At 37.7% G+C, this 9,004-nt stretch overlaps 1 non-coding gene across 1 annotated transcript; it reads left to right on the top strand.

The window, feature by feature from the left end:
* Positions 1-227: 227 nt before the first annotated feature.
* LOC141636676 (small nucleolar RNA R71) lies at positions 228-334 on the top strand. Its single transcript, XR_012541274.1, has one exon. It is a non-coding gene; the product is annotated as a small nucleolar RNA R71 (small nucleolar RNA).
* The last annotated feature ends 8,670 nt before the right edge of the window (positions 335-9,004 follow it).

The following is a 9,004-nucleotide window of genomic DNA, read 5'->3' as shown; positions in this document are numbered from 1 at the left end:
AGTTGTCTGAAACATGTCCCTCAGCTCCACATCTTTTGCAGACGGAAGGACCGTCTGAAACAGGACTCAAATGGATTAGGACAGTTGTCTGAAACATTTCCTCAATCTTGTTCCAAGTTTGATTATCGTCAACTTCGGTGAACATACCATTTGATCCCATGTTGAGAATGTTTCTTGAGTCTTCATAAAGACCATTCCGAAATTGTTGTACCAAGAACCACTCGCTAAGTCCATGATGAGGACATGAGCGACAAATTCCTTTGAACCGCTCCCAAGCTTCATACAAAGATTCTTCATCCCTTTGCTTAAAACCCGTAATTTGAGCTCTTAGCATGTTAGTCTTTTCCGGAGGATAGAATTTTTTGTAGAAAGCTAGAGCCAACTTCTTCCAAGAGTCAATTCCAAGAGTAGCTTTATCAAGGCTTTTCAACCATTGTTTTGCGGTGCCGATTAGAGGAAAAGGAAATAAGACCCATCGAATTTGGTCTTGAGTCACACCGGTTTGTGAAATCGCATCACAATAGTCACAAAAAGTTTCCATGTGAGAGTGAGGGTCTTCACTAGGCATCCCCCCAAATTGGCTTCTTTCGACTAATTGGATAAATACGGATTTAGCAATGAAATTTCCGGTTAAGTGTTGTGGTGTGGGAGTACCATTGGGTAGTTCTCCTCGGTTGGTACGGAATGTGATGAAAATTTAGGCATTATAGATTGATTTTGTGATTGATTTGGTGTTGGGTTCTCCTCACCTTCTCTTGCAAAAGGGTTGATGAACTCAATAGTATTTGGTTGAATATCTACAACCTCACCAATACCTCTCAAAGTACCTCTAGCAAGTCTTTTATTGGTTGTCAAAGTCCTTTCCATTTCGTGATCAATGGGTAACAAGTTACCTTGTGATCTTCTAGACATGCAAAATATTAAACAACTTGAAAACAATTAGAACAAACCTTGAGGAGTTTTACTTCCCCAAGGCAAAGAAAGACACAAATAATAACAATCTAAGAAAATCAAATCAAGTTAACACCGTCCCCGGCAACGACGCCATTTTTGGTCGGACTCACTTGGAGCTTAATTTTCGGTTACTTGTCGTTAGGAGCACCTAGACCAAAACAATATTTATAACTTCACAAACAACTCTTACTATTAGTAATGAGGTAAGTAAAGGTCGGATCCCAAGGGACGGGTATTGATGTAGGATTTTCGATTGCAAGTAGCAGTGTATAGGGGTGTCACGATTTGGGTTGAGATAAGAAGATCACTAAACTAAATATGTAACACCCCGACCCAAACCGGGTCGGGAGCGGTTACTTATGATAGCTCACCAGGCTGTGTACATGGCCCACAGATCAACACGGATCCTTTATAGCGCATTTTGTCCTCACTCATGCGCATCCCGGAAACCTTCCCAGGAGGTCACCCATCTTAAGACTACTGTGACACCCTTAAAAATTAGCGATAATTAAACGCGTAAATTCTACAGAAAAACTGACAGGATGTGTTTGTAATTGGTTCAACTAGACAAAACCTGTAATTTCAAAAAAATTTATAAACCAATCACAAACATTTCCAACATTCCCAAGAGGCGGGTGCCAAAACCTGCAATGCTAACGAACTAATTTACATGCCATAGCTAACGATAAGAAAATGTAATGATACAAACCCAAAATAGAAAAGGGAGACATATGTCCCTTCAAATTAAATACAAAACCAAAAGTTAAAAGGTTTACTATAAGAATAGCCAAACTAGGTCCAAGGTTCTCTTGCTCACTAGCTCGTCCGTGAACCCCAACTAAGCATCAAGTACCTGTCAATCGCATTTTATACAAATACGAAAGCCACAATTCAGTGGGGAGTAACTTCGAGTCCTCCCAGCCACGAATCGTCATATTTAATGTAACATGTAATAAAACATGTAAACAACATGATAAATAATTCAATTATCAATTATCCTAACATATGAGTCCTAACTGACCAAACTAAACTATCATGTGAAACATATAACAAGCAGTAATCCAAACTTTATCAATTGTAACCGGCTTACATCTCACCTATTACAGTTCATAAAGTCACCATACAAGAAAGGGCAATATATCAAAGACAGGCATAAGTTCTTAGCACCGTCAATAGTCACTCTGTAACTCGAGTCTATACCACGAGGTAGGGAAGGTAATCGAACCGGTATCTTGGCTCAGCGGTTAATATTAATAAAACATGGCCAAGACACAACACAACCCTAGCCTAAAATCTGCGCAGACCTAGACATGCGGATACACACCACCGCACCCAAGACCCACAATTTTTCTAAAACAAAGTGAGTACCCTAAGGAGTCCACCAAAGGGTTGGCTAGTACTTAAGCTGACCACTTACTATCAAAATAAGTAACGAGGTCATGCCCCAACTTGGATATAAATCCACTAGTCAGGAACACAAAGGCTATCAAGCAGTGAACATATACTCGTCAAAGACTATAAAGACCTATCTATGATGAAGGCCGAAATACTCACCTAGGACCTAGTCCCACTAGTCCCAAACTTGAATACTTTAGCCCACACCACACAAGACAAGTAAGACACCCACTTAACCATAAGAGGCAAAGAGTCCAACTTACCAACATAAATGCTAACATTCTATCATGTGAAAGGCTATATAAACGTCTATTCAAATGAGACAATCTAACAATATCCTCAATAAGTATTCAATACCAATTTCCAATTCTAACAATATTAACCATATTAAAGGCTTCAGGGAATCTAGGGCCGTTTCTACAATATAAGAAGCTACTTAAATCAACTAACTACACATGTGAAATAAAAATATAATAAATGGCCTAAAACAAGAAAAAGGCCGATTATCTAATTCATTCAAAATTTCATCCAACCGAATTTTTACCCGCAACTCCAGCCCTGCGACAGGTACGGGTTAAATTGCGGCTTACCAATCACTCAATTAACTGACATCGAATCAGTCAAAGGGACTAAGGCTCAGTTTTCGGCACAATCATCAAAACATTACAATTATCGCTATAAAATTCATTTTGAGCCTAATCATTACAATTTCATTTTATAAACTATCCTAACATGTGATAACTATCAATATAAGCATAATTTTTACCATTAACATAATTTAACTACTAATATGATTCATTTCCCAAGTTTAATCATATGTCACTTATTCTAATTATATCATTAATGAACCTAAAATGACGAACAAAGCATGGAAAACCGCGAAACAAGCAACGGGCTGACCTGGGCCAGCCGTGGGCCTGTCGGGCTGCTGCCGGGCCTGCTGCCGCCACCCCCACACCTCCATTTCTCCATTTTTGTTCAGTATAAGACCGTCTGAACCATAATTAATCGTTCTCAATACTAACATGTTAACTAAAACTAACAAAAATACATGGATTAAACATGCATGCAATCATTTTAACATGTGAAATTAACTACTTAATTAAAAATCACAAAAACATACAAAAATCAAAGCATGTGACGATTTTTCGTCGAGTAACTCGAAATATGTTACCTTAAGCTAGAAAATGAGCAATTAGGACCTTAAAACCCAAACCCTAACTAGCAACTATCCGCTATCTTCGACAATATACGAGTCCCCAAACTCGTCTTCCAATTCTTCACCTAAATAAACAATAAAAACACAACAATAAGTATAAATACCGAGATTATGCCAAAATTCGTCTTAAAATAACTTCAAGAAAACTGAAATTAAATTATACCAGGTTATAGATCTCGACGAGAGGATTCCGGAAATATAAATTTTATGAAAATCCGACAAGAAATGCGAAAGTTATGGTGAAATTGCTTGGATTTTAAGATGAAAAAGGTGATTTTGGTGATTGGGAATGTTAAGGAAGAAGAACAAAAGAAAAATCAGAAAAAGAAGGGGAGGGGGAGGGGTGTCCGCGGGAAAGGGAGAAAGGAAAGGAGGGAGTCGGGTTTTAGTCGGGATTTTACGAGTCGGTTTTGACTCGTTTCGATAATAATTAAATCCGCTTGTCAAACGCAAATTCCGACAAGACCAAAGTTTTTAAACACGAGATTACAAGAAAATTGAATACTCATACGACCCATTTCCAAATTCGTTTACCCAATGTTCAAAAGAATTATCATTTTCCCCCCGATATGCCCTTATTTCGAAATAAAAAGTTTTTACACGGTTTAAACTATTTTTAAACATTTCAAAACTATCAAAATAAATACTTTACTACAAAATATAATAAAATTATATTTCTTTGAATTATTATTACTTGAAATACATTAATATCGAATTTTATTTGATTAATAAATTACTTCCGAAATTTATTAACGGTCCTAAATTACGGGGCGTTACAACTACTCCCAGTCAAGCACGCTTAACTTTGGAGTTCTTTCGCATGGATGACCATAAAAGAAAGTGCACTTTGTTAATATGAGTAGTACTTCCAATCCCTTTAAGCACTAGTCATTTAAGCCTATCACTGGACCTCTTCAATTGCCATGGGGTGTTACAAAATAGCAATAAAAGTAAACAAGCAAAATGATTAAAATGAGATGTAAACAATTGATTAAAAGCACTAGGGTGTCATGGAGTCATAGGGGATTCATGGGAATTGATCATACAAACATATTCTCAAATTATAAGCAAGCAATTATTGTTGTGATGGATCGAGTTGGTTTATATCTTACAATCTTAGGAAGTTTTGGGTCCCGGAGCCGAATCGATTAGATTGTACAACACCTACAAGTCGACTTAATCCTCCCTACTCAACTATATGCATGGTCTAATGAGACTCGAGTTAGTTTATGTCTTATAAGTCTCATTGAAATGGTAAGTGATGGGTAAAAAATGCAAGGATTCATAGGCTCGCATTTCATCAAACATAACATGTGCATAAGTTGAGATCACAACAAGCAAGCAAATAAATTATGAAAACATATTTAATTAAGCATGAATCATCCCCCATGTTGGTTTCCCCTAATTACCCATTAACCCTAGTTAAGGAAACTACTCACTCATTGTCAAGTTTAGCATGTTAACAAGGTTGTCAATCATATTAACAAAGCAAAACATGATGAATAAATGAAGATGATTAACAATAATTAAAAAGGGATTAAGAGAATTATACCTACTAATGATTCCAAAATAAAGTTAAGAATAATAGAAGTACTTGATGAATGATTGGAAGGTTGTCAATCTCCCAACAATAACCCAAATAATCTTCAATTACCCAAAATAAAAGATGAACAAAAGAGAAATTAAGGAAATGAGATTTGTATTAATATTTGATTAGAAGTTGATTACAAGATTTACTAGAGATTAGAATGATATAACCTACACTAAAGATTGATAAGAAGAACATGATTAATCTAATTAGACTAATGGGGTATTTATAGTGGGGATTAGGTACACAAATTAGGGTTTACTAAGGGCTTAAATGACGATTAAGTCCTTGAGGAATCGCTCCTCTCAGAAAAAGATGCGGGTCTCCTTTTTGCCGGTCTTTCAAAAATATGCGCATCTTTCATGGAGCAAGAAGAGGACGTATGGGCCTGTAAGACAATCCGGGCGTCCAAGGGTCGGGACGAGCGGATTCTGGGGTGGCTGGATGGGCGGATTGATGCTTGGACGAGCGGATTGGGGCGTGGTTGGACGGGCGTCCCTATGGCAAAGACGCTCGGATCTTTGCAATCTTGGGCGGGCGTCTTTATGGTTGGACGAGCGGATTGGGTTCCAGCCTTCCTTTTCTTCCTCTCTTCTTCCAATAATCCTCCGGGATTTAGTCGGGGATGCAAGAATTTGTTCATCATTGCCCATCTACTATAATATGTACAAAGGCCTTCTAGTCTTGTCTTCTCTTTGATGCTTGGTCATTAGATTCGATCAATTTAGCTCTATTTTGTCATGAAAATGCAAGGTTTGCACTCCTCTCCTACCATGGAAACAAAACCTCAAAGAATATGCAAAACAAAGGACTAAAGATAGTAAATGACCCAAATATGCACTAAAAAGCATAGGAACGAGGCTAATTCGGGGACTAAATATGCTCAAATGATGGTCACATCACTATGATCGGAATAACCAACGAAAACTCCTTCATCACTACGAGCATCAAATTTGTCTAGGTTGTCTTTTCCATTATTGTGCACAAAGCATTTACTACCAAAGCATTTTAAATATGAGATGTTAGGTTTTCTTCCTCGTAGTAATACATAAGGGGTTTTCTCAATGATTTTTCTAATCATGACACGATTATAGATGTAACAAGATGTGTTAACGGATTCGGCCCAAAAGTGCCGTGGTACTTTAGAGCTAATGAGCATGGTCCTAGCCATATTTTCAAGAGTTCGGTTTATTCGTTCCACAACCCATTTTGTTGAGGGATTCCTGCGGCCGAAAAGTTATGGCTAATACCGTGTTCATTATAATAAGATTCAAATGACAAGTTCTCAAATTGGGTTCCATGGTCGGATCTCAAAGAGACAAGTTTATAACCAAATTTGTTTTGGACCTTTTTAACCCAAATTAAGAATTCATCAAAGGTTTAATCTTTAGAGCTTAAGAAAAGAAGCCAAACATATCTTGTAAAGTCATCTACAATGACACAAATGTAGGGACTTTCACCTCTACTAACAATACGCATGGGTCTACATAAGTCTATGTGATTGAGTTCAAGAGGCAAGGAAGCGCTAGCGACCTTTTTGGATTTAAAAGAGCATTTTACTTGTTTACCTTTAACACAATCGTCACAAAGTGATTTAAACCCAAATTTGATGTTAGGAAAGCCATCTACTAGATCAAGTCTCTTCATGGTATTAAGTATTTTAGCATTAACATGACCAAGTCGTTTATGCCAAAGCCAAGGGTCATCTTTTAAACACTCATGCATGATAATGTTAACCCGACAATGAATATAGGTTAGTCATGTAAACATCCTTGACACGTTTTCCTTCAAGAATAAGTTATCTAGTCTTTCCATTAATTATTCTACATTCACTAGCAAAAAATTCAACGATGTTACCTCAATCACACAAATGTGATATGCTTAGAAGATTGTGTTTCAAACCTTTGACAAGCAACACTTTGTCGACACATAGTGACTTTGACTTACCAACTTTTCCAATAGCAATGATTTCACCTCGTTTGTTGTCACCAAAAGTCACCATGCCACCATCGTAGGCTTCTAGCGAAAGGAATTGATTTTCATCTCCTGTCATGTGACGAGAGCATCCACTGTCTAAGTGTAATACCCCAAGCCACTTAAAGAATGAGAATGCTACCATCTCGGTTACCCGAGGCAATATATATCAAATAAACCATAAAGAAACGTACTTTAATAATTAAGTTTAAAGTGATATAAAACCAAATACCAAAACTGATAAAGTATAATACAAATGTTCTCAAAACTGTCAAACCAACAAATCAAAATAAAAGAATGTTCGACACAGCGGAAGACTTCTAAAATAGCTCGTGATGACTCAACCGAGCTATCCCATGCACATCAACTCATACCTGCTCAATAACTGATCACCATCCCCGAATGGATCACCAAAGTTTTTAAAACATTTAAACGGGGTCAGTACTGATTACACAAAACAAACAGCTGCAATAAAATAACATTACAATCCAATCCAATCAACCACACTCCGTCACATCACCACACACCTGACTACACACTAAAGTGTGTAGTCCTGCCAGAATACTCATCGCAACAAGTATTCCACACCGCCAGTGAGGGGACCGCAGCCGTTCCCACCTAAGTCCCGCTCATCTCATCCAAGCGATAAACCCAAGTTCCTAAATGTGCACATCCCTTCTGTGGCGGGTTCCATAGAAGGCGAATCAATGGCGTGAAGCCACTCCCGTAAGTGACTCCACTCAGCCGAGGACGCACCTCGCAAACCACAGACGATATACAATAATCACATTATACTACCAACCATGACCAATTCCAAAACCAATTCCAATATGATATATAACAACACAATCAACAACAACAATAAAACCATGTAATCAATACTGAGTAGGGAAACCCTACCTGAAATAACAATCACACGAGACCGTCAAGCAGCTAATCAAAACTTCTCCTCTACGAATCCTCCTCCTATAACATGCATTCATACCATTACTACCAACACCACACAAAACACCCAAAATCCCCAACATTACCCAATTAGGGTTTTAATCAAACTCAACAAAACGTTATAAAAATTATACAGGGAACTTACCCTTGACGCGACGATCACAACGGTATGACGAACAAGACAATCCGACAATCCTAGCCTTGGGATTTGCTAACAACGCGAGAGATGCGATCAACGTAGCTCTTGTTCTTCTCTTGAAAGGTTTTTAGGATGATAAAAGTGTGTAAGAAATAATGACGGAAGCCTTTTATATTAATCTCGCGTTATTAACAAAACCCGGCTAAACAATCCCGTAAGACACACTTACTCAATCGAGTAAGTGACTTACTCGATCGAGTGCCCCTTACTCGATCGAGTGTCACACTTACTCGATCGAGTACCCATCAGGTCAGCTACTGTTTTGCGTAAAAAGTTACTTATTCGATAGAGTAAGTCTCACTCGATAGAGTACTCACATATATAGAAAACCGTAGTATTACACTAAGTACCAATTGCTGCTACCTCTCGCTAATACCTATAAGAAATCAAACGTTTAGTTTAGGAACCCAAACAAGCTTGGGTTCCTTCTTGACAACGACTTTATTGACTTCTTCCTTTTTAATCCAAACTTGTTTAGCAACTTTAGTGTTTCTTTCTAAGTCAAGGACTCTCTTTTCACAACCATTAAACTCATGACCAGTTTTACCACAGTAATTATAAACGATGTATTCGGGAAAGCCAGCATACTTTCTTCTTCGAAAATCAGTTTTGCTTGGGTCCTGATTTCGAGTGCAACAGTGCGTGTTACTGTTGCATTTGAAACCAAGTCCATTATTTTTTGCACGGTTTTCATATTCTTGTGACTGTTTTAGAAGAAATTCTAAAACAT

The sequence above is a fragment of the Silene latifolia genome, chromosome Y (genome assembly GCF_048544455.1).
Source record: "Silene latifolia isolate original U9 population chromosome Y, ASM4854445v1, whole genome shotgun sequence".
NCBI lineage: Eukaryota > Viridiplantae > Streptophyta > Magnoliopsida > Caryophyllales > Caryophyllaceae > Silene > Silene latifolia.
Note: the sequence above shows the minus strand (reverse complement) of the source record. Positions and strands in the feature narration are given on the sequence as shown.